Below are 24,448 nucleotides of genomic sequence, written 5' to 3' on the forward strand. Positions count from 1 at the left end.
AAAGAATTACTACTTTCAATAAGTACACTTAAACGGCTAATTGGGAATAGAAAAACTGTAAAAAGCCCTCTGAGAAAGCCCCCCTCTAACCTTTGATAGTAAGCTTTTCTGTAGTCTGCCTGTTGATGTATTTTCCGTTTGAACTGTGCACAACATGAAGAGACGGAACACTGGCGGCTTGTCACAATGCCCCCCGATGACATCACAATAGCGCTGCTGCCTAGAAAACAAGCTGCGCAGAAGAAGTTGTTCTTTGGGTGGGAGGGTGGGCTAGTGGAAGGAGGGGGCAATCTCTTTTTTTCCCGGGTGGTAGGGGGATGACAGGAGAAGGGAAGCGGGTGGTGAGAAAGGTACAGAGGGCAGGGTTTGGGGGCTGGGAAGGAAAGGGAAAAGATTAGGGTTTGGGGATGATGAAAGGGCTTTCTACGGGTAAGGATGGCAAAGGGTGGCAGTGACGGAAAGTCAGGCAACCTGTCCTGTCCGTCTTTTTGTATCGTGAATTGGAAAGACTGCAAGGGGGAGGGGAGTTGCTTGCGCCCTAAAGGAGGAGTTATTCAGATTCATTGCAGTGGGCGGCGGCTGCAAAACGCACCATTCTTCTTGTTTTGGCTCTGCAAAGCAGCCTTTTCAAGGGTTGGCTTGGGTGACAAAATGTCTTGTGTAGGCGTGGGTTTGTCTCCCTCTCGCTCTCTCTCCCTAAGATGTGTCCGGCATAGGCCAGGGTGCCACTCGAGGCCCAAACCAATTCTGGTTATCGCTTCTCGGCCTTTTGGCTAAGATCAAGTGTAGTATCTGTTCTTATCAGTTTAATATCTGATACGTCCCCTATCTGGGGACCATATATTAAATGGATTTTTAGAACAGGGAGATGGAAAAAGAGCTTGCTCTGTCCACTCCACGCATTGACCTGGTATTGCAGTACCTCCAGGAACGGTGCACCCCTTCTTAACCCAGTTTCCAAAAGCAGAACTCAATTCACCTGATTCATATTAGCCCGATTTAATGAATTGGAAGAAAGCATACGTCTTCATATGCACCTCAATTTGGCCCATTCACTTTTCACACTTCCTCCTTTTGTTTTTTATCTTTCACACTTTTGACTTTCTTTATTCATCCAAATAGCAAACTCATCACCACTCAACCTGACCAACTCGGCTATGTCCCCGTGCTGCAGTTCTCTGTCTTATCTAGATCATTTGCAATTGAATGGAATAGATCCCTTTTGGACAAAGTGGATTCACCTGCTGCTGCAGTGACCACAGGTGTGATAACATCTAGAATTGGCATCTGGTGCGATCTCTCCGCTTCCACTCCAAAGAAAGTTACCTGTTTATTCCTATCATGCATTGGTTTTTGGGGTTTTCTTTGAGTAATGATGATCTCTTTAGTAGTCTGTTGGCGCCCTCTCCTGGAGGAATAGTTTGCTTGCTCTTGGACATTCTAAAAGAGAGGTCATGATAGACATTGAGCTTCTGAGCTCAATTGGGGACAGTCATGGGTGATGAATGTTTGCAACCTACTGCGAAGCCTCATACCGCAATATAAGGAACGTCAAATACTAAGAAAGGGCGGCCTATGAAAGAATTACTACTTTCAATAAGTACACTTAAACGGCTAATTGGGAATAGAAAAACTGTAAAAAGCCCTCTGAGAAAGCCCCCCTCTAACCTTTGATAGTAAGCTTTTCTGTAGTCTGCCTGTTGATGTATTTTCCGTTTGAACTGTGCACAACATGAAGAGACGGAACACTGGCGGCTTGTCACAATGCCCCCCGATGACATCACAATAGCGCTGCTGCCTAGAAAACAAGCTGCGCAGAAGAAGTTGTTCTTTGGGTGGGAGGGTGGGCTAGTGGAAGGAGGGGGCAATCTCTTTTTTTCCCGGGTGGTAGGGGGATGACAGGAGAAGGGAAGCGGGTGGTGAGAAAGGTACAGAGGGCAGGGTTTGGGGGCTGGGAAGGAAAGGGAAAAGATTAGGGTTTGGGGATGATGAAAGGGCTTTCTACGGGTAAGGATGGCAAAGGGTGGCAGTGACGGAAAGTCAGGCAACCTGTCCTGTCCGTCTTTTTGTATCGTGAATTGGAAAGACTGCAAGGGGGAGGGGAGTTGCTTGCGCCCTAAAGGAGGAGTTATTCAGATTCATTGCAGTGGGCGGCGGCTGCAAAACGCACCATTCTTCTTGTTTTGGCTCTGCAAAGCAGCCTTTTCAAGGGTTGGCTTGGGTGACAAAATGTCTTGTGTAGGCGTGGGTTTGTCTCCCTCTCGCTCTCTCTCCCTAAGATGTGTCCGGCATAGGCCAGGGTGCCACTCGAGGCCCAAACCAATTCTGGTTATCGCTTCTCGGCCTTTTGGCTAAGATCAAGTGTAGTATCTGTTCTTATCAGTTTAATATCTGATACGTCCCCTATCTGGGGACCATATATTAAATGGATTTTTAGAACAGGGAGATGGAAAAAGAGCTTGCTCTGTCCACTCCACGCATTGACCTGGTATTGCAGTACCTCCAGGAACGGTGCACCCCTTCTTAACCCAGTTTCCAAAAGCAGAACTCAATTCACCTGATTCATATTAGCCCGATTTAATGAATTGGAAGAAAGCATACGTCTTCATATGCACCTCAATTTGGCCCATTCACTTTTCACACTTCCTCCTTTTGTTTTTTATCTTTCACACTTTTGACTTTCTTTATTCATCCAAATAGCAAACTCATCACCACTCAACCTGACCAACTCGGCTATGTCCCCGTGCTGCAGTTCTCTGTCTTATCTAGATCATTTGCAATTGAATGGAATAGATCCCTTTTGGACAAAGTGGATTCACCTGCTGCTGCAGTGACCACAGGTGTGATAACATCTAGAATTGGCATCTGGTGCGATCTCTCCGCTTCCACTCCAAAGAAAGTTACCTGTTTATTCCTATCATGCATTGGTTTTTGGGGTTTTCTTTGAGTAATGATGATCTCTTTAGTAGTCTGTTGGCGCCCTCTCCTGGAGGAATAGTTTGCTTGCTCTTGGACATTCTAAAAGAGAGGTCATGATAGACATTGAGCTTCTGAGCTCAATTGGGGACAGTCATGGGTGATGAATGTTTGCAACCTACTGCGAAGCCTCATACCGCAATATAAGGAACGTCAAATACTAAGAAAGGGCGGCCTATGAAAGAATTACTACTTTCAATAAGTACACTTAAACGGCTAATTGGGAATAGAAAAACTGTAAAAAGCCCTCTGAGAAAGCCCCCCTCTAACCTTTGATAGTAAGCTTTTCTGTAGTCTGCCTGTTGATGTATTTTCCGTTTGAACTGTGCACAACATGAAGAGACGGAACACTGGCGGCTTGTCACAATGCCCCCCGATGACATCACAATAGCGCTGCTGCCTAGAAAACAAGCTGCGCAGAAGAAGTTGTTCTTTGGGTGGGAGGGTGGGCTAGTGGAAGGAGGGGGCAATCTCTTTTTTTCCCGGGTGGTAGGGGGATGACAGGAGAAGGGAAGCGGGTGGTGAGAAAGGTACAGAGGGCAGGGTTTGGGGGCTGGGAAGGAAAGGGAAAAGATTAGGGTTTGGGGATGATGAAAGGGCTTTCTACGGGTAAGGATGGCAAAGGGTGGCAGTGACGGAAAGTCAGGCAACCTGTCCTGTCCGTCTTTTTGTATCGTGAATTGGAAAGACTGCAAGGGGGAGGGGAGTTGCTTGCGCCCTAAAGGAGGAGTTATTCAGATTCATTGCAGTGGGCGGCGGCTGCAAAACGCACCATTCTTCTTGTTTTGGCTCTGCAAAGCAGCCTTTTCAAGGGTTGGCTTGGGTGACAAAATGTCTTGTGTAGGCGTGGGTTTGTCTCCCTCTCGCTCTCTCTCCCTAAGATGTGTCCGGCATAGGCCAGGGTGCCACTCGAGGCCCAAACCAATTCTGGTTATCGCTTCTCGGCCTTTTGGCTAAGATCAAGTGTAGTATCTGTTCTTATCAGTTTAATATCTGATACGTCCCCTATCTGGGGACCATATATTAAATGGATTTTTAGAACAGGGAGATGGAAAAAGAGCTTGCTCTGTCCACTCCACGCATTGACCTGGTATTGCAGTACCTCCAGGAACGGTGCACCCCTTCTTAACCCAGTTTCCAAAAGCAGAACTCAATTCACCTGATTCATATTAGCCCGATTTAATGAATTGGAAGAAAGCATACGTCTTCATATGCACCTCAATTTGGCCCATTCACTTTTCACACTTCCTCCTTTTGTTTTTTATCTTTCACACTTTTGACTTTCTTTATTCATCCAAATAGCAAACTCATCACCACTCAACCTGACCAACTCGGCTATGTCCCCGTGCTGCAGTTCTCTGTCTTATCTAGATCATTTGCAATTGAATGGAATAGATCCCTTTTGGACAAAGTGGATTCACCTGCTGCTGCAGTGACCACAGGTGTGATAACATCTAGAATTGGCATCTGGTGCGATCTCTCCGCTTCCACTCCAAAGAAAGTTACCTGTTTATTCCTATCATGCATTGGTTTTTGGGGTTTTCTTTGAGTAATGATGATCTCTTTAGTAGTCTGTTGGCGCCCTCTCCTGGAGGAATAGTTTGCTTGCTCTTGGACATTCTAAAAGAGAGGTCATGATAGACATTGAGCTTCTGAGCTCAATTGGGGACAGTCATGGGTGATGAATGTTTGCAACCTACTGCGAAGCCTCATACCGCAATATAAGGAACGTCAAATACTAAGAAAGGGCGGCCTATGAAAGAATTACTACTTTCAATAAGTACACTTAAACGGCTAATTGGGAATAGAAAAACTGTAAAAAGCCCTCTGAGAAAGCCCCCCTCTAACCTTTGATAGTAAGCTTTTCTGTAGTCTGCCTGTTGATGTATTTTCCGTTTGAACTGTGCACAACATGAAGAGACGGAACACTGGCGGCTTGTCACAATGCCCCCCGATGACATCACAATAGCGCTGCTGCCTAGAAAACAAGCTGCGCAGAAGAAGTTGTTCTTTGGGTGGGAGGGTGGGCTAGTGGAAGGAGGGGGCAATCTCTTTTTTTCCCGGGTGGTAGGGGGATGACAGGAGAAGGGAAGCGGGTGGTGAGAAAGGTACAGAGGGCAGGGTTTGGGGGCTGGGAAGGAAAGGGAAAAGATTAGGGTTTGGGGATGATGAAAGGGCTTTCTACGGGTAAGGATGGCAAAGGGTGGCAGTGACGGAAAGTCAGGCAACCTGTCCTGTCCGTCTTTTTGTATCGTGAATTGGAAAGACTGCAAGGGGGAGGGGAGTTGCTTGCGCCCTAAAGGAGGAGTTATTCAGATTCATTGCAGTGGGCGGCGGCTGCAAAACGCACCATTCTTCTTGTTTTGGCTCTGCAAAGCAGCCTTTTCAAGGGTTGGCTTGGGTGACAAAATGTCTTGTGTAGGCGTGGGTTTGTCTCCCTCTCGCTCTCTCTCCCTAAGATGTGTCCGGCATAGGCCAGGGTGCCACTCGAGGCCCAAACCAATTCTGGTTATCGCTTCTCGGCCTTTTGGCTAAGATCAAGTGTAGTATCTGTTCTTATCAGTTTAATATCTGATACGTCCCCTATCTGGGGACCATATATTAAATGGATTTTTAGAACAGGGAGATGGAAAAAGAGCTTGCTCTGTCCACTCCACGCATTGACCTGGTATTGCAGTACCTCCAGGAACGGTGCACCCCTTCTTAACCCAGTTTCCAAAAGCAGAACTCAATTCACCTGATTCATATTAGCCCGATTTAATGAATTGGAAGAAAGCATACGTCTTCATATGCACCTCAATTTGGCCCATTCACTTTTCACACTTCCTCCTTTTGTTTTTTATCTTTCACACTTTTGACTTTCTTTATTCATCCAAATAGCAAACTCATCACCACTCAACCTGACCAACTCGGCTATGTCCCCGTGCTGCAGTTCTCTGTCTTATCTAGATCATTTGCAATTGAATGGAATAGATCCCTTTTGGACAAAGTGGATTCACCTGCTGCTGCAGTGACCACAGGTGTGATAACATCTAGAATTGGCATCTGGTGCGATCTCTCCGCTTCCACTCCAAAGAAAGTTACCTGTTTATTCCTATCATGCATTGGTTTTTGGGGTTTTCTTTGAGTAATGATGATCTCTTTAGTAGTCTGTTGGCGCCCTCTCCTGGAGGAATAGTTTGCTTGCTCTTGGACATTCTAAAAGAGAGGTCATGATAGACATTGAGCTTCTGAGCTCAATTGGGGACAGTCATGGGTGATGAATGTTTGCAACCTACTGCGAAGCCTCATACCGCAATATAAGGAACGTCAAATACTAAGAAAGGGCGGCCTATGAAAGAATTACTACTTTCAATAAGTACACTTAAACGGCTAATTGGGAATAGAAAAACTGTAAAAAGCCCTCTGAGAAAGCCCCCCTCTAACCTTTGATAGTAAGCTTTTCTGTAGTCTGCCTGTTGATGTATTTTCCGTTTGAACTGTGCACAACATGAAGAGACGGAACACTGGCGGCTTGTCACAATGCCCCCCGATGACATCACAATAGCGCTGCTGCCTAGAAAACAAGCTGCGCAGAAGAAGTTGTTCTTTGGGTGGGAGGGTGGGCTAGTGGAAGGAGGGGGCAATCTCTTTTTTTCCCGGGTGGTAGGGGGATGACAGGAGAAGGGAAGCGGGTGGTGAGAAAGGTACAGAGGGCAGGGTTTGGGGGCTGGGAAGGAAAGGGAAAAGATTAGGGTTTGGGGATGATGAAAGGGCTTTCTACGGGTAAGGATGGCAAAGGGTGGCAGTGACGGAAAGTCAGGCAACCTGTCCTGTCCGTCTTTTTGTATCGTGAATTGGAAAGACTGCAAGGGGGAGGGGAGTTGCTTGCGCCCTAAAGGAGGAGTTATTCAGATTCATTGCAGTGGGCGGCGGCTGCAAAACGCACCATTCTTCTTGTTTTGGCTCTGCAAAGCAGCCTTTTCAAGGGTTGGCTTGGGTGACAAAATGTCTTGTGTAGGCGTGGGTTTGTCTCCCTCTCGCTCTCTCTCCCTAAGATGTGTCCGGCATAGGCCAGGGTGCCACTCGAGGCCCAAACCAATTCTGGTTATCGCTTCTCGGCCTTTTGGCTAAGATCAAGTGTAGTATCTGTTCTTATCAGTTTAATATCTGATACGTCCCCTATCTGGGGACCATATATTAAATGGATTTTTAGAACAGGGAGATGGAAAAAGAGCTTGCTCTGTCCACTCCACGCATTGACCTGGTATTGCAGTACCTCCAGGAACGGTGCACCCCTTCTTAACCCAGTTTCCAAAAGCAGAACTCAATTCACCTGATTCATATTAGCCCGATTTAATGAATTGGAAGAAAGCATACGTCTTCATATGCACCTCAATTTGGCCCATTCACTTTTCACACTTCCTCCTTTTGTTTTTTATCTTTCACACTTTTGACTTTCTTTATTCATCCAAATAGCAAACTCATCACCACTCAACCTGACCAACTCGGCTATGTCCCCGTGCTGCAGTTCTCTGTCTTATCTAGATCATTTGCAATTGAATGGAATAGATCCCTTTTGGACAAAGTGGATTCACCTGCTGCTGCAGTGACCACAGGTATGATAACATCTAGAATTGGCATCTGGTGCGATCTCTCCGCTTCCACTCCAAAGAAAGTTACCTGTTTATTCCTATCATGCATTGGTTTTTGGGGTTTTCTTTGAGTAATGATGATCTCTTTAGTAGTCTGTTGGCGCCCTCTCCTGGAGGAATAGTTTGCTTGCTCTTGGACATTCTAAAAGAGAGGTCATGATAGACATTGAGCTTCTGAGCTCAATTGGGGACAGTCATGGGTGATGAATGTTTGCAACCTACTGCGAAGCCTCATACCGCAATATAAGGAACGTCAAATACTAAGAAAGGGCGGCCTATGAAAGAATTACTACTTTCAATAAGTACACTTAAACGGCTAATTGGGAATAGAAAAACTGTAAAAAGCCCTCTGAGAAAGCCCCCCTCTAACCTTTGATAGTAAGCTTTTCTGTAGTCTGCCTGTTGATGTATTTTCCGTTTGAACTGTGCACAACATGAAGAGACGGAACACTGGCGGCTTGTCACAATGCCCCCCGATGACATCACAATAGCGCTGCTGCCTAGAAAACAAGCTGCGCAGAAGAAGTTGTTCTTTGGGTGGGAGGGTGGGCTAGTGGAAGGAGGGGGCAATCTCTTTTTTTCCCGGGTGGTAGGGGGATGACAGGAGAAGGGAAGCGGGTGGTGAGAAAGGTACAGAGGGCAGGGTTTGGGGGCTGGGAAGGAAAGGGAAAAGATTAGGGTTTGGGGATGATGAAAGGGCTTTCTACGGGTAAGGATGGCAAAGGGTGGCAGTGACGGAAAGTCAGGCAACCTGTCCTGTCCGTCTTTTTGTATCGTGAATTGGAAAGACTGCAAGGGGGAGGGGAGTTGCTTGCGCCCTAAAGGAGGAGTTATTCAGATTCATTGCAGTGGGCGGCGGCTGCAAAACGCACCATTCTTCTTGTTTTGGCTCTGCAAAGCAGCCTTTTCAAGGGTTGGCTTGGGTGACAAAATGTCTTGTGTAGGCGTGGGTTTGTCTCCCTCTCGCTCTCTCTCCCTAAGATGTGTCCGGCATAGGCCAGGGTGCCACTCGAGGCCCAAACCAATTCTGGTTATCGCTTCTCGGCCTTTTGGCTAAGATCAAGTGTAGTATCTGTTCTTATCAGTTTAATATCTGATACGTCCCCTATCTGGGGACCATATATTAAATGGATTTTTAGAACAGGGAGATGGAAAAAGAGCTTGCTCTGTCCACTCCACGCATTGACCTGGTATTGCAGTACCTCCAGGAACGGTGCACCCCTTCTTAACCCAGTTTCCAAAAGCAGAACTCAATTCACCTGATTCATATTAGCCCGATTTAATGAATTGGAAGAAAGCATACGTCTTCATATGCACCTCAATTTGGCCCATTCACTTTTCACACTTCCTCCTTTTGTTTTTTATCTTTCACACTTTTGACTTTCTTTATTCATCCAAATAGCAAACTCATCACCACTCAACCTGACCAACTCGGCTATGTCCCCGTGCTGCAGTTCTCTGTCTTATCTAGATCATTTGCAATTGAATGGAATAGATCCCTTTTGGACAAAGTGGATTCACCTGCTGCTGCAGTGACCACAGGTGTGATAACATCTAGAATTGGCATCTGGTGCGATCTCTCCGCTTCCACTCCAAAGAAAGTTACCTGTTTATTCCTATCATGCATTGGTTTTTGGGGTTTTCTTTGAGTAATGATGATCTCTTTAGTAGTCTGTTGGCGCCCTCTCCTGGAGGAATAGTTTGCTTGCTCTTGGACATTCTAAAAGAGAGGTCATGATAGACATTGAGCTTCTGAGCTCAATTGGGGACAGTCATGGGTGATGAATGTTTGCAACCTACTGCGAAGCCTCATACCGCAATATAAGGAACGTCAAATACTAAGAAAGGGCGGCCTATGAAAGAATTACTACTTTCAATAAGTACACTTAAACGGCTAATTGGGAATAGAAAAACTGTAAAAAGCCCTCTGAGAAAGCCCCCCTCTAACCTTTGATAGTAAGCTTTTCTGTAGTCTGCCTGTTGATGTATTTTCCGTTTGAACTGTGCACAACATGAAGAGACGGAACACTGGCGGCTTGTCACAATGCCCCCCGATGACATCACAATAGCGCTGCTGCCTAGAAAACAAGCTGCGCAGAAGAAGTTGTTCTTTGGGTGGGAGGGTGGGCTAGTGGAAGGAGGGGGCAATCTCTTTTTTTCCCGGGTGGTAGGGGGATGACAGGAGAAGGGAAGCGGGTGGTGAGAAAGGTACAGAGGGCAGGGTTTGGGGGCTGGGAAGGAAAGGGAAAAGATTAGGGTTTGGGGATGATGAAAGGGCTTTCTACGGGTAAGGATGGCAAAGGGTGGCAGTGACGGAAAGTCAGGCAACCTGTCCTGTCCGTCTTTTTGTATCGTGAATTGGAAAGACTGCAAGGGGGAGGGGAGTTGCTTGCGCCCTAAAGGAGGAGTTATTCAGATTCATTGCAGTGGGCGGCGGCTGCAAAACGCACCATTCTTCTTGTTTTGGCTCTGCAAAGCAGCCTTTTCAAGGGTTGGCTTGGGTGACAAAATGTCTTGTGTAGGCGTGGGTTTGTCTCCCTCTCGCTCTCTCTCCCTAAGATGTGTCCGGCATAGGCCAGGGTGCCACTCGAGGCCCAAACCAATTCTGGTTATCGCTTCTCGGCCTTTTGGCTAAGATCAAGTGTAGTATCTGTTCTTATCAGTTTAATATCTGATACGTCCCCTATCTGGGGACCATATATTAAATGGATTTTTAGAACAGGGAGATGGAAAAAGAGCTTGCTCTGTCCACTCCACGCATTGACCTGGTATTGCAGTACCTCCAGGAACGGTGCACCCCTTCTTAACCCAGTTTCCAAAAGCAGAACTCAATTCACCTGATTCATATTAGCCCGATTTAATGAATTGGAAGAAAGCATACGTCTTCATATGCACCTCAATTTGGCCCATTCACTTTTCACACTTCCTCCTTTTGTTTTTTATCTTTCACACTTTTGACTTTCTTTATTCATCCAAATAGCAAACTCATCACCACTCAACCTGACCAACTCGGCTATGTCCCCGTGCTGCAGTTCTCTGTCTTATCTAGATCATTTGCAATTGAATGGAATAGATCCCTTTTGGACAAAGTGGATTCACCTGCTGCTGCAGTGACCACAGGTGTGATAACATCTAGAATTGGCATCTGGTGCGATCTCTCCGCTTCCACTCCAAAGAAAGTTACCTGTTTATTCCTATCATGCATTGGTTTTTGGGGTTTTCTTTGAGTAATGATGATCTCTTTAGTAGTCTGTTGGCGCCCTCTCCTGGAGGAATAGTTTGCTTGCTCTTGGACATTCTAAAAGAGAGGTCATGATAGACATTGAGCTTCTGAGCTCAATTGGGGACAGTCATGGGTGATGAATGTTTGCAACCTACTGCGAAGCCTCATACCGCAATATAAGGAACGTCAAATACTAAGAAAGGGCGGCCTATGAAAGAATTACTACTTTCAATAAGTACACTTAAACGGCTAATTGGGAATAGAAAAACTGTAAAAAGCCCTCTGAGAAAGCCCCCCTCTAACCTTTGATAGTAAGCTTTTCTGTAGTCTGCCTGTTGATGTATTTTCCGTTTGAACTGTGCACAACATGAAGAGACGGAACACTGGCGGCTTGTCACAATGCCCCCCGATGACATCACAATAGCGCTGCTGCCTAGAAAACAAGCTGCGCAGAAGAAGTTGTTCTTTGGGTGGGAGGGTGGGCTAGTGGAAGGAGGGGGCAATCTCTTTTTTTCCCGGGTGGTAGGGGGATGACAGGAGAAGGGAAGCGGGTGGTGAGAAAGGTACAGAGGGCAGGGTTTGGGGGCTGGGAAGGAAAGGGAAAAGATTAGGGTTTGGGGATGATGAAAGGGCTTTCTACGGGTAAGGATGGCAAAGGGTGGCAGTGACGGAAAGTCAGGCAACCTGTCCTGTCCGTCTTTTTGTATCGTGAATTGGAAAGACTGCAAGGGGGAGGGGAGTTGCTTGCGCCCTAAAGGAGGAGTTATTCAGATTCATTGCAGTGGGCGGCGGCTGCAAAACGCACCATTCTTCTTGTTTTGGCTCTGCAAAGCAGCCTTTTCAAGGGTTGGCTTGGGTGACAAAATGTCTTGTGTAGGCGTGGGTTTGTCTCCCTCTCGCTCTCTCTCCCTAAGATGTGTCCGGCATAGGCCAGGGTGCCACTCGAGGCCCAAACCAATTCTGGTTATCGCTTCTCGGCCTTTTGGCTAAGATCAAGTGTAGTATCTGTTCTTATCAGTTTAATATCTGATACGTCCCCTATCTGGGGACCATATATTAAATGGATTTTTAGAACAGGGAGATGGAAAAAGAGCTTGCTCTGTCCACTCCACGCATTGACCTGGTATTGCAGTACCTCCAGGAACGGTGCACCCCTTCTTAACCCAGTTTCCAAAAGCAGAACTCAATTCACCTGATTCATATTAGCCCGATTTAATGAATTGGAAGAAAGCATACGTCTTCATATGCACCTCAATTTGGCCCATTCACTTTTCACACTTCCTCCTTTTGTTTTTTATCTTTCACACTTTTGACTTTCTTTATTCATCCAAATAGCAAACTCATCACCACTCAACCTGACCAACTCGGCTATGTCCCCGTGCTGCAGTTCTCTGTCTTATCTAGATCATTTGCAATTGAATGGAATAGATCCCTTTTGGACAAAGTGGATTCACCTGCTGCTGCAGTGACCACAGGTGTGATAACATCTAGAATTGGCATCTGGTGCGATCTCTCCGCTTCCACTCCAAAGAAAGTTACCTGTTTATTCCTATCATGCATTGGTTTTTGGGGTTTTCTTTGAGTAATGATGATCTCTTTAGTAGTCTGTTGGCGCCCTCTCCTGGAGGAATAGTTTGCTTGCTCTTGGACATTCTAAAAGAGAGGTCATGATAGACATTGAGCTTCTGAGCTCAATTGGGGACAGTCATGGGTGATGAATGTTTGCAACCTACTGCGAAGCCTCATACCGCAATATAAGGAACGTCAAATACTAAGAAAGGGCGGCCTATGAAAGAATTACTACTTTCAATAAGTACACTTAAACGGCTAATTGGGAATAGAAAAACTGTAAAAAGCCCTCTGAGAAAGCCCCCCTCTAACCTTTGATAGTAAGCTTTTCTGTAGTCTGCCTGTTGATGTATTTTCCGTTTGAACTGTGCACAACATGAAGAGACGGAACACTGGCGGCTTGTCACAATGCCCCCCGATGACATCACAATAGCGCTGCTGCCTAGAAAACAAGCTGCGCAGAAGAAGTTGTTCTTTGGGTGGGAGGGTGGGCTAGTGGAAGGAGGGGGCAATCTCTTTTTTTCCCGGGTGGTAGGGGGATGACAGGAGAAGGGAAGCGGGTGGTGAGAAAGGTACAGAGGGCAGGGTTTGGGGGCTGGGAAGGAAAGGGAAAAGATTAGGGTTTGGGGATGATGAAAGGGCTTTCTACGGGTAAGGATGGCAAAGGGTGGCAGTGACGGAAAGTCAGGCAACCTGTCCTGTCCGTCTTTTTGTATCGTGAATTGGAAAGACTGCAAGGGGGAGGGGAGTTGCTTGCGCCCTAAAGGAGGAGTTATTCAGATTCATTGCAGTGGGCGGCGGCTGCAAAACGCACCATTCTTCTTGTTTTGGCTCTGCAAAGCAGCCTTTTCAAGGGTTGGCTTGGGTGACAAAATGTCTTGTGTAGGCGTGGGTTTGTCTCCCTCTCGCTCTCTCTCCCTAAGATGTGTCCGGCATAGGCCAGGGTGCCACTCGAGGCCCAAACCAATTCTGGTTATCGCTTCTCGGCCTTTTGGCTAAGATCAAGTGTAGTATCTGTTCTTATCAGTTTAATATCTGATACGTCCCCTATCTGGGGACCATATATTAAATGGATTTTTAGAACAGGGAGATGGAAAAAGAGCTTGCTCTGTCCACTCCACGCATTGACCTGGTATTGCAGTACCTCCAGGAACGGTGCACCCCTTCTTAACCCAGTTTCCAAAAGCAGAACTCAATTCACCTGATTCATATTAGCCCGATTTAATGAATTGGAAGAAAGCATACGTCTTCATATGCACCTCAATTTGGCCCATTCACTTTTCACACTTCCTCCTTTTGTTTTTTATCTTTCACACTTTTGACTTTCTTTATTCATCCAAATAGCAAACTCATCACCACTCAACCTGACCAACTCGGCTATGTCCCCGTGCTGCAGTTCTCTGTCTTATCTAGATCATTTGCAATTGAATGGAATAGATCCCTTTTGGACAAAGTGGATTCACCTGCTGCTGCAGTGACCACAGGTGTGATAACATCTAGAATTGGCATCTGGTGCGATCTCTCCGCTTCCACTCCAAAGAAAGTTACCTGTTTATTCCTATCATGCATTGGTTTTTGGGGTTTTCTTTGAGTAATGATGATCTCTTTAGTAGTCTGTTGGCGCCCTCTCCTGGAGGAATAGTTTGCTTGCTCTTGGACATTCTAAAAGAGAGGTCATGATAGACATTGAGCTTCTGAGCTCAATTGGGGACAGTCATGGGTGATGAATGTTTGCAACCTACTGCGAAGCCTCATACCGCAATATAAGGAACGTCAAATACTAAGAAAGGGCGGCCTATGAAAGAATTACTACTTTCAATAAGTACACTTAAACGGCTAATTGGGAATAGAAAAACTGTAAAAAGCCCTCTGAGAAAGCCCCCCTCTAACCTTTGATAGTAAGCTTTTCTGTAGTCTGCCTGTTGATGTATTTTCCGTTTGAACTGTGCACAACATGAAGAGACGGAACACTGGCGGCTTGTCACAATGCCCCCCGATGACATCACAATAGCGCTGCTGCCTAGAAAACAAGCTGCGCAGAAGAAGTTGTTCTTTGGGTGGGAGGGTGGGCTAGTGGAAGGAGGGGGCAATCTCTTTTTTTCCCGGGTGGTAGGGGGATGACAGGAGAAGGGAAGCGGGTGGTGAGAAAGGTACAGAGGGCAGGGTTTGGGGGCTGGGAAGGAAAGGGAAAAGATTAGGGTTTGGGGATGATGAAAGGGCTTTCTACGGGTAAGGATGGCAAAGGGTGGCAGTGACGGAAAGTCAGGCAACCTGTCCTGTCCGTCTTTTTGTATCGTGAATTGGAAAGACTGCAAGGGGGAGGGGAGTTGCTTGCGCCCTAAAGGAGGAGTTATTCAGATTCATTGCAGTGGGCGGCGGCTGCAAAACGCACCATTCTTCTTGTTTTGGCTCTGCAAAGCAGCCTTTTCAAGGGTTGGCTTGGGTGACAAAATGTCTTGTGTAGGCGTGGGTTTGTCTCCCTCTCGCTCTCTCTCCCTAAGATGTGTCCGGCATAGGCCAGGGTGCCACTCGAGGCCCAAACCAATTCTGGTTATCGCTTCTCGGCCTTTTGGCTAAGATCAAGTGTAGTATCTGTTCTTATCAGTTTAATATCTGATACGTCCCCTATCTGGGGACCATATATTAAATGGATTTTTAGAACAGGGAGATGGAAAAAGAGCTTGCTCTGTCCACTCCACGCATTGACCTGGTATTGCAGTACCTCCAGGAACGGTGCACCCCTTCTTAACCCAGTTTCCAAAAGCAGAACTCAATTCACCTGATTCATATTAGCCCGATTTAATGAATTGGAAGAAAGCATACGTCTTCATATGCACCTCAATTTGGCCCATTCACTTTTCACACTTCCTCCTTTTGTTTTTTATCTTTCACACTTTTGACTTTCTTTATTCATCCAAATAGCAAACTCATCACCACTCAACCTGACCAACTCGGCTATGTCCCCGTGCTGCAGTTCTCTGTCTTATCTAGATCATTTGCAATTGAATGGAATAGATCCCTTTTGGACAAAGTGGATTCACCTGCTGCTGCAGTGACCACAGGTGTGATAACATCTAGAATTGGCATCTGGTGCGATCTCTCCGCTTCCACTCCAAAGAAAGTTACCTGTTTATTCCTATCATGCATTGGTTTTTGGGGTTTTCTTTGAGTAATGATGATCTCTTTAGTAGTCTGTTGGCGCCCTCTCCTGGAGGAATAGTTTGCTTGCTCTTGGACATTCTAAAAGAGAGGTCATGATAGACATTGAGCTTCTGAGCTCAATTGGGGACAGTCATGGGTGATGAATGTTTGCAACCTACTGCGAAGCCTCATACCGCAATATAAGGAACGTCAAATACTAAGAAAGGGCGGCCTATGAAAGAATTACTACTTTCAATAAGTACACTTAAACGGCTAATTGGGAATAGAAAAACTGTAAAAAGCCCTCTGAGAAAGCCCCCCTCTAACCTTTGATAGTAAGCTTTTCTGTAGTCTGCCTGTTGATGTATTTTCCGTTTGAACTGTGCACAACATGAAGAGACGGAACACTGGCGGCTTGTCACAATGCCCCCCGATGACATCACAATAGCGCTGCTGCCTAGAAAACAAGCTGCGCAGAAGAAGTTGTTCTTTGGGTGGGAGGGTGGGCTAGTGGAAGGAGGGGGCAATCTCTTTTTTTCCCGGGTGGTAGGGGGATGACAGGAGAAGGGAAGCGGGTGGTGAGAAAGGTACAGAGGGCAGGGTTTGGGGGCTGGGAAGGAAAGGGAAAAGATTAGGGTTTGGGGATGATGAAAGGGCTTTCTACGGGTAAGGATGGCAAAGGGTGGCAGTGACGGAAAGTCAGGCAACCTGTCCTGTCCGTCTTTTTGTATCGTGAATTGGAAAGACTGCAAGGGGGAGGGGAGTTGCTTGCGCCCTAAAGGAGGAGTTATTCAGATTCATTGCAGTGGGCGGCGGCTGCAAAACGCACCATTCTTCTTGTTTTGGCTCTGCAAAGCAGCCTTTTCAAGGGTTGGCTTGGGTGACAAAATGTCTTGTGTAGGCGTGGGTTTGTCTCCCTCTCGCTCTCTCTCCCTAAGATGTGTCCGGCATAGGCCAGGGTGCCACTCGAGGCCCAAACCAATTCTGGTTATCGCTTCTCGGCCTTTTGGCTAAGATCAAGTGTAGTATCTGTTCTTATCAGTTTAATATCTGATACGTCCCCTATCTGGGGACCATATATTAAATGGATTTTTAGAACAGGGAGATGGAAAAAGAGCTTGCTCTGTCCACTCCACGCATTGACCTGGTATTGCAGTACCTCCAGGAACGGTGCACCCCTTCTTAACCCAGTTTCCAAAAGCAGAACTCAATTCACCTGATTCATATTAGCCCGATTTAATGAATTGGAAGAAAGCATACGTCTTCATATGCACCTCAATTTGGCCCATTCACTTTTCACACTTCCTCCTTTTGTTTTTTATCTTTCACACTTTTGACTTTCTTTATTCATCCAAATAGCAAACTCATCACCACTCAACCTGACCAACTCGGCTATGTCCCCGTGCTGCAGTTCTCTGTCTTATCTAGATCATTTGCAATTGAATGGAATAGATCCCTTTTGGACAAAGTGGATTCACCTGCTGCTGCAGTGACCACAGGTGTGATAACATCTAGAATTGGCATCTGGTGCGATCTCTCCGCTTCCACTCCAAAGAAAGTTACCTGTTTATTCCTATCATGCATTGGTTTTTGGGGTTTTCTTTGAGTAATGATGATCTCTTTAGTAGTCTGTTGGCGCCCTCTCCTGGAGGAATAGTTTGCTTGCTCTTGGACATTCTAAAAGAGAGGTCATGATAGACATTGAGCTTCTGAGCTCAATTGGGGACAGTCATGGGTGATGAATGTTTGCAACCTACTGCGAAGCCTCATACCGCAATATAAGGAACGTCAAATACTAAGAAAGGGCGGCCTATGAAAGAATTACTACTTTCAATAAGTACACTTAAACGGCTAATTGGGAATAGAAAAACTGTAAAAAGCCCTCTGAGAAAGCCCCCCTCTAACCTTTGATAGTAAGCTTTTCTGTAGTCTGCCTGTTGATGTATTTTCCGTTTGAACTGTGCACAACATGAAGAGACGGAACACTGGCGGCTTGTCACAATGCCCCCCGATGACATCACAATAGCGCTGCTGCCTAGAAAACAAGCTGCGCAGAAGAAGTTGTTCTTTGGGTGGGAGGGTGGGCTAGTGGAAGGAGGGGGCAATCTCTTTTTTTCCCGGGTGGTAGGGGGATGACAGGAGAAGGGAAGCGGGTGGTGAGAAAGGTACAGAGGGCAGGGTTTGGGGGCTGGGAAGGAAAGGGAAAAGATTAGGGTTTGGGGATGATGAAAGGGCTTTCTACGGGTAAGGATGGCAAAGGGTGGCAGTGACGGAAAGTCAGGCAACCTGTCCTGTCCGTCTTTTTGTATCGTGAATTGGAAAGACTGCAAGGGGGAGGGGAGTTGCTTGCGCCCTAAAGGAGGAGTTATTCAGATTCATTGCAGTGGGCGGCGGCTGCAAAACGCACCATTCTTCTTGTTTTGGCTCTGCAAAGCAGCCTTTTCAAGGGTTGGCTTGGGTGACAAAATGTCTTGTGTAGGCGTGGGTTTGTCTCCCTCTCGCTCTCTCTCCCTAAGATGTGTCCGGCATAGGCCAGGGTGCCACTCGAGGCCCAAACCAATTCTGGTTATCGCTTCTCGGCCTTTTGGCTAAGATCAAGTGTAGTATCTGTTCTTATCAGTTTAATATCTGATACGTCCCCTATCTGGGGACCATATATTAAATGGATTTTTAGAACAGGGAGATGGAAAAAGAGCTTGCTCTGTCCACTCCACGCATTGACCTGGTATTGCAGTACCTCCAGGAACGGTGCACCCCTTCTTAACCCAGTTTCCAAAAGCAGAACTCAATTCACCTGATTCATATTAGCCCGATTTAATGAATTGGAAGAAAGCATACGTCTTCATATGCACCTCAATTTGGCCCATTCACTTTTCACACTTCCTCCTTTTGTTTTTTATCTTTCACACTTTTGACTTTCTTTATTCATCCAAATAGCAAACTCATCACCACTCAACCTGACCAACTCGGCTATGTCCCCGTGCTGCAGTTCTCTGTCTTATCTAGATCATTTGCAATTGAATGGAATAGATCCCTTTTGGACAAAGTGGATTCACCTGCTGCTGCAGTGACCACAGGTGTGATAACATCTAGAATTGGCATCTGGTGCGATCTCTCCGCTTCCACTCCAAAGAAAGTTACCTGTTTATTCCTATCATGCATTGGTTTTTGGGGTTTTCTTTGAGTAATGATGATCTCTTTAGTAGTCTGTTGGCGCCCTCTCCTGGAGGAATAGTTTGCTTGCTCTTGGACATTCTAAAAGAGAGGTCATGATAGACATTGAGCTTCTGAGCTCAATTGGGGACAGTCATGGGTGATGAATGTTTGCAACCTACTGCGAAGCCTCATACCGCAATATAAGGAACGTCAAATACTAAGAAAGGGCGGCCTATGAAAGAATTACTACTTTCAATAAGTACACTTAAACGGCTAATTGGGAATAGAAAAACTGTAAAAAGCCCTCTGAGAAAGCCCCCCTCTAACCTTTGATAGTAAGCTTTTCTGTAGTCTGCCTGTTGATGTATTTTCCGTTTGAACTGTGCACAACATGAAGAGACGGAACACTGGCGGCTTGTCACAATGCCCCCCGATGACATCACAATAGCGCTGCTGCCTAGAAAACAAGCTGCGCAGAAGAAGTTGTTCTTTGGGTGGGAGGGTGGGCTAGTGGAAGGAGGGGGCAATCTCTTTTTTTCCCGGGTGGTAGGGGGATGACAGGAGAAGGGAAGCGGGTGGTGAGAAAGGTACAGAGGGCAGGGTTTGGGGGCTGGGAAGGAAAGGGAAAAGATTAGGGTTTGGGGATGATGAAAGGGCTTTCTACGGGTAAGGATGGCAAAGGGTGGCAGTGACGGAAAGTCAGGCAACCTGTCCTGTCCGTCTTTTTGTATCGTGAATTGGAAAGACTGCAAGGGGGAGGGGAGTTGCTTGCGCCCTAAAGGAGGAGTTATTCAGATTCATTGCAGTGGGCGGCGGCTGCAAAACGCACCATTCTTCTTGTTTTGGCTCTGCAAAGCAGCCTTTTCAAGGGTTGGCTTGGGTGACAAAATGTCTTGTGTAGGCGTGGGTTTGTCTCCCTCTCGCTCTCTCTCCCTAAGATGTGTCCGGCATAGGCCAGGGTGCCACTCGAGGCCCAAACCAATTCTGGTTATCGCTTCTCGGCCTTTTGGCTAAGATCAAGTGTAGTATCTGTTCTTATCAGTTTAATATCTGATACGTCCCCTATCTGGGGACCATATATTAAATGGATTTTTAGAACAGGGAGATGGAAAAAGAGCTTGCTCTGTCCACTCCACGCATTGACCTGGTATTGCAGTACCTCCAGGAACGGTGCACCCCTTCTTAACCCAGTTTCCAAAAGCAGAACTCAATTCACCTGATTCATATTAGCCCGATTTAATGAATTGGAAGAAAGCATACGTCTTCATATGCACCTCAATTTGGCCCATTCACTTTTCACACTTCCTCCTTTTGTTTTTTATCTTTCACACTTTTGACTTTCTTTATTCATCCAAATAGCAAACTCATCACCACTCAACCTGACCAACTCGGCTATGTCCCCGTGCTGCAGTTCTCTGTCTTATCTAGATCATTTGCAATTGAATGGAATAGATCCCTTTTGGACAAAGTGGATTCACCTGCTGCTGCAGTGACCACAGGTGTGATAACATCTAGAATTGGCATCTGGTGCGATCTCTCCGCTTCCACTCCAAAGAAAGTTACCTGTTTATTCCTATCATGCATTGGTTTTTGGGGTTTTCTTTGAGTAATGATGATCTCTTTAGTAGTCTGTTGGCGCCCTCTCCTGGAGGAATAGTTTGCTTGCTCTTGGACATTCTAAAAGAGAGGTCATGATAGACATTGAGCTTCTGAGCTCAATTGGGGACAGTCATGGGTGATGAATGTTTGCAACCTACTGCGAAGCCTCATACCGCAATATAAGGAACGTCAAATACTAAGAAAGGGCGGCCTATGAAAGAATTACTACTTTCAATAAGTACACTTAAACGGCTAATTGGGAATAGAAAAACTGTAAAAAGCCCTCTGAGAAAGCCCCCCTCTAACCTTTGATAGTAAGCTTTTCTGTAGTCTGCCTGTTGATGTATTTTCCGTTTGAACTGTGCACAACATGAAGAGACGGAACACTGGCGGCTTGTCACAATGCCCCCCGATGACATCACAATAGCGCTGCTGCCTAGAAAACAAGCTGCGCAGAAGAAGTTGTTCTTTGGGTGGGAGGGTGGGCTAGTGGAAGGAGGGGGCAATCTCTTTTTTTCCCGGGTGGTAGGGGGATGACAGGAGAAGGGAAGCGGGTGGTGAGAAAGGTACAGAGGGCAGGGTTTGGGGGCTGGGAAGGAAAGGGAAAAGATTAGGGTTTGGGGATGATGAAAGGGCTTTCTACGGGTAAGGATGGCAAAGGGTGGCAGTGACGGAAAGTCAGGCAACCTGTCCTGTCCGTCTTTTTGTATCGTGAATTGGAAAGACTGCAAGGGGGAGGGGAGTTGCTTGCGCCCTAAAGGAGGAGTTATTCAGATTCATTGCAGTGGGCGGCGGCTGCAAAACGCACCATTCTTCTTGTTTTGGCTCTGCAAAGCAGCCTTTTCAAGGGTTGGCTTGGGTGACAAAATGTCTTGTGTAGGCGTGGGTTTGTCTCCCTCTCGCTCTCTCTCCCTAAGATGTGTCCGGCATAGGCCAGGGTGCCACTCGAGGCCCAAACCAATTCTGGTTATCGCTTCTCGGCCTTTTGGCTAAGATCAAGTGTAGTATCTGTTCTTATCAGTTTAATATCTGATACGTCCCCTATCTGGGGACCATATATTAAATGGATTTTTAGAACAGGGAGATGGAAAAAGAGCTTGCTCTGTCCACTCCACGCATTGACCTGGTATTGCAGTACCTCCAGGAACGGTGCACCCCTTCTTAACCCAGTTTCCAAAAGCAGAACTCAATTCACCTGATTCATATTAGCCCGATTTAATGAATTGGAAGAAAGCATACGTCTTCATATGCACCTCAATTTGGCCCATTCACTTTTCACACTTCCTCCTTTTGTTTTTTATCTTTCACACTTTTGACTTTCTTTATTCATCCAAATAGCAAACTCATCACCACTCAACCTGACCAACTCGGCTATGTCCCCGTGCTGCAGTTCTCTGTCTTATCTAGATCATTTGCAATTGAATGGAATAGATCCCTTTTGGACAAAGTGGATTCACCTGCTGCTGCAGTGACCACAGGTGTGATAACATCTAGAATTGGCATCTGGTGCGATCTCTCCGCTTCCACTCCAAAGAAAGTTACCTGTTTATTCCTATCATGCATTGGTTTTTGGGGTTTTCTTTGAGTAATGATGATCTCTTTAGTAGTCTGTTGGCGCCCTCTCCTGGAGGAATAGTTTGCTTGCTCTTGGACATTCTAAAAGAGAGGTCATGATAGACATTGAGCTTCTGAGCTCAATTGGGGACAGTCATGGGTGATGAATGTTTGCAACCTACTGCGAAGCCTCATACCGCAATATAAGGAACGTCAAATACTAAGAAAGGGCGGCCTATGAAAGAATTACTACTTTCAATAAGTACACTTAAACGGCTAATTGGGAATAGAAAAACTGTAAAAAGCCCTCTGAGAAAGCCCCCCTCTAACCTTTGATAGTAAGCTTTTCTGTAGTCTGCCTGTTGATGTATTTTCCGTTTGAACTGTGCACAACATGAAGAGACGGAACACTGGCGGCTTGTCACAATGCCCCCCGATGACATCACAATAGCGCTGCTGCCTAGAAAACAAGCTGCGCAGAAGAAGTTGTTCTTTGGGTGGGAGGGTGGGCTAGTGGAAGGAGGGGGCAATCTCTTTTTTTCCCGGGTGGTAGGGGGATGACAGGAGAAGGGAAGCGGGTGGTGAGAAAGGTACAGAGGGCAGGGTTTGGGGGCTGGGAAGGAAAGGGAAAAGATTAGGGTTTGGGGATGATGAAAGGGCTTTCTACGGGTAAGGATGGCAAAGGGTGGCAGTGACGGAAAGTCAGGCAACCTGTCCTGTCCGTCTTTTTGTATCGTGAATTGGAAAGACTGCAAGGGGGAGGGGAGTTGCTTGCGCCCTAAAGGAGGAGTTATTCAGATTCATTGCAGTGGGCGGCGGCTGCAAAACGCACCATTCTTCTTGTTTTGGCTCTGCAAAGCAGCCTTTTCAAGGGTTGGCTTGGGTGACAAAATGTCTTGTGTAGGCGTGGGTTTGTCTCCCTCTCGCTCTCTCTCCCTAAGATGTGTCCGGCATAGGCCAGGGTGCCACTCGAGGCCCAAACCAATTCTGGTTATCGCTTCTCGGCCTTTTGGCTAAGATCAAGTGTAGTGTTGTTCGAAGAGGTGGTTTAAGCTCCAGGCCACCTTAGTACAATGATACAATGCACACTGGAAGGTTGCGCTTGCTAGTACTCTGGGTGGATAGTATATTCATCTAGAGGAAAACATGGCCCTACCAGGATCGAGGCTATTAGACTGAGTAAGGGTGGGGGGCTATGGTACAACGTGCCCCAGGACTGACGACCCTGGAGTGAGTTTGAGCTTGCTGGCTTGGGACCCCGGCAAGCCTTGGGCTCTGTAGCACACCGTACCTTGCCTTTTCATACTTTTTGAGCATATTACCCTATCCCGGCCTTCTGGCTAGGAAGGGAAATTTTTACAATCCCGGTCGGAGGTCTGGTCAGCTTTGGGCTGAGAAACTAACACCCGGTTGGAGGTCTGGGTCAGCTTCGGCTGAGAAACCAACACCCGGTTGGAGGTCTGGGTCAGCTTCGGCGGAGAAACCAACACCCGGTTGGAGGTCCGGTTAGCCTTGGGCTGAGAAACCAACACCGGTTGACGGTCCGGGCAGTTTCGGCTGCGAAACCAACAACTAGTAGCTCTCTACTCCACTTGGGTAAGATGCCTGGGTGGACGCTGGGAGCAACGACAAGGCTCAACCAGGCTTCGGCTTGGGGGAGCACTGAAGATCCCTGACCCTTGCTGTGGCCTTCTGGCTCGGAGGGACGGGGTTGATTTTTGGGGACCCTCTCCTCACGGTGGGGTCCACACGAATCCTAGCCTTTGCACTGTTTTTGGTGTGACTTCGGTCATGCATTTTTTGTGGTGCTTTGGAAAGCTTCATTAAATCAAAAAATCTGTTCTTATCAGTTTAATATCTGATACGTCCCCTATCTGGGGACCATATATTAAATGGATTTTTAGAACAGGGAGATGGAAAAAGAGCTTGCTCTGTCCACTCCACGCATTGACCTGGTATTGCAGTACCTCCAGGAACGGTGCACCCCTTCTTAACCCAGTTTCCAAAAGCAGAACTCAATTCACCTGATTCATATTAGCCCGATTTAATGAATTGGAAGAAAGCATACGTCTTCATATGCACCTCAATTTGGCCCATTCACTTTTCACACTTCCTCCTTTTGTTTTTTATCTTTCACACTTTTGACTTTCTTTATTCATCCAAATAGCAAACTCATCACCACTCAACCTGACCAACTCGGCTATGTCCCCGTGCTGCAGTTCTCTGTCTTATCTAGATCATTTGCAATTGAATGGAATAGATCCCTTTTGGACAAAGTGGATTCACCTGCTGCTGCAGTGACCACAGGTGTGATAACATCTAGAATTGGCATCTGGTGCGATCTCTCCGCTTCCACTCCAAAGAAAGTTACCTGTTTATTCCTATCATGCATTGGTTTTTGGGGTTTTCTTTGAGTAATGATGATCTCTTTAGTAGTCTGTTGGCGCCCTCTCCTGGAGGAATAGTTTGCTTGCTCTTGGACATTCTAAAAGAGAGGTCATGATAGACATTGAGCTTCTGAGCTCAATTGGGGACAGTCATGGGTGATGAATGTTTGCAACCTACTGCGAAGCCTCATACCGCAATATAAGGAACG

At 46.6% G+C, this 24,448-nt stretch overlaps 15 non-coding genes across 15 annotated transcripts; all 15 read left to right on the forward strand.

Annotated features, from left to right (window-relative positions):
- Window positions 1-753: 753 nt before the first annotated feature.
- LOC142282122 (U2 spliceosomal RNA) lies at window positions 754-944 on the forward strand. Its single transcript, XR_012744079.1, has one exon. It is a non-coding gene; the product is annotated as a U2 spliceosomal RNA (small nuclear RNA).
- Window positions 945-2,331: 1,387 nt separating this feature from the next.
- Window positions 2,332-2,522, forward strand: LOC142282135 (U2 spliceosomal RNA). Its single transcript, XR_012744090.1, has one exon. It is a non-coding gene; the product is annotated as a U2 spliceosomal RNA (small nuclear RNA).
- Window positions 2,523-3,909: 1,387 nt separating this feature from the next.
- LOC142282136 (U2 spliceosomal RNA) lies at window positions 3,910-4,100 on the forward strand. The gene has a single exon (XR_012744091.1). It is a non-coding gene; the product is annotated as a U2 spliceosomal RNA (small nuclear RNA).
- A 1,387-nt stretch (window positions 4,101-5,487) lies between these two features.
- LOC142282137 (U2 spliceosomal RNA) lies at window positions 5,488-5,678 on the forward strand. The gene has a single exon (XR_012744092.1). It is a non-coding gene; the product is annotated as a U2 spliceosomal RNA (small nuclear RNA).
- A 1,387-nt stretch (window positions 5,679-7,065) lies between these two features.
- Window positions 7,066-7,256, forward strand: LOC142282138 (U2 spliceosomal RNA). The gene has a single exon (XR_012744093.1). It is a non-coding gene; the product is annotated as a U2 spliceosomal RNA (small nuclear RNA).
- Window positions 7,257-8,643: 1,387 nt separating this feature from the next.
- Window positions 8,644-8,834, forward strand: LOC142282123 (U2 spliceosomal RNA). The gene has a single exon (XR_012744080.1). It is a non-coding gene; the product is annotated as a U2 spliceosomal RNA (small nuclear RNA).
- Window positions 8,835-10,221: 1,387 nt separating this feature from the next.
- On the forward strand, window positions 10,222-10,412 carry LOC142282124 (U2 spliceosomal RNA). Its single transcript, XR_012744081.1, has one exon. It is a non-coding gene; the product is annotated as a U2 spliceosomal RNA (small nuclear RNA).
- A 1,387-nt stretch (window positions 10,413-11,799) lies between these two features.
- Window positions 11,800-11,990, forward strand: LOC142282125 (U2 spliceosomal RNA). The gene has a single exon (XR_012744082.1). It is a non-coding gene; the product is annotated as a U2 spliceosomal RNA (small nuclear RNA).
- A 1,387-nt stretch (window positions 11,991-13,377) lies between these two features.
- On the forward strand, window positions 13,378-13,568 carry LOC142282126 (U2 spliceosomal RNA). Its single transcript, XR_012744083.1, has one exon. It is a non-coding gene; the product is annotated as a U2 spliceosomal RNA (small nuclear RNA).
- A 1,387-nt stretch (window positions 13,569-14,955) lies between these two features.
- On the forward strand, window positions 14,956-15,146 carry LOC142282128 (U2 spliceosomal RNA). The gene has a single exon (XR_012744084.1). It is a non-coding gene; the product is annotated as a U2 spliceosomal RNA (small nuclear RNA).
- A 1,387-nt stretch (window positions 15,147-16,533) lies between these two features.
- On the forward strand, window positions 16,534-16,724 carry LOC142282129 (U2 spliceosomal RNA). Its single transcript, XR_012744085.1, has one exon. It is a non-coding gene; the product is annotated as a U2 spliceosomal RNA (small nuclear RNA).
- Window positions 16,725-18,111: 1,387 nt separating this feature from the next.
- LOC142282130 (U2 spliceosomal RNA) lies at window positions 18,112-18,302 on the forward strand. The gene has a single exon (XR_012744086.1). It is a non-coding gene; the product is annotated as a U2 spliceosomal RNA (small nuclear RNA).
- A 1,387-nt stretch (window positions 18,303-19,689) lies between these two features.
- Window positions 19,690-19,880, forward strand: LOC142282131 (U2 spliceosomal RNA). The gene has a single exon (XR_012744087.1). It is a non-coding gene; the product is annotated as a U2 spliceosomal RNA (small nuclear RNA).
- A 1,387-nt stretch (window positions 19,881-21,267) lies between these two features.
- On the forward strand, window positions 21,268-21,458 carry LOC142282132 (U2 spliceosomal RNA). Its single transcript, XR_012744088.1, has one exon. It is a non-coding gene; the product is annotated as a U2 spliceosomal RNA (small nuclear RNA).
- A 2,189-nt stretch (window positions 21,459-23,647) lies between these two features.
- LOC142282134 (U2 spliceosomal RNA) lies at window positions 23,648-23,841 on the forward strand. Its single transcript, XR_012744089.1, has one exon. It is a non-coding gene; the product is annotated as a U2 spliceosomal RNA (small nuclear RNA).
- Window positions 23,842-24,448: the final 607 nt, after the last annotated feature.

Source organism: Anomaloglossus baeobatrachus, unplaced genomic scaffold (genome assembly GCF_048569485.1).
Source record: "Anomaloglossus baeobatrachus isolate aAnoBae1 unplaced genomic scaffold, aAnoBae1.hap1 Scaffold_4995, whole genome shotgun sequence".
In the NCBI taxonomy this organism is placed as follows: Eukaryota; Metazoa; Chordata; class Amphibia; order Anura; family Aromobatidae; genus Anomaloglossus; species Anomaloglossus baeobatrachus.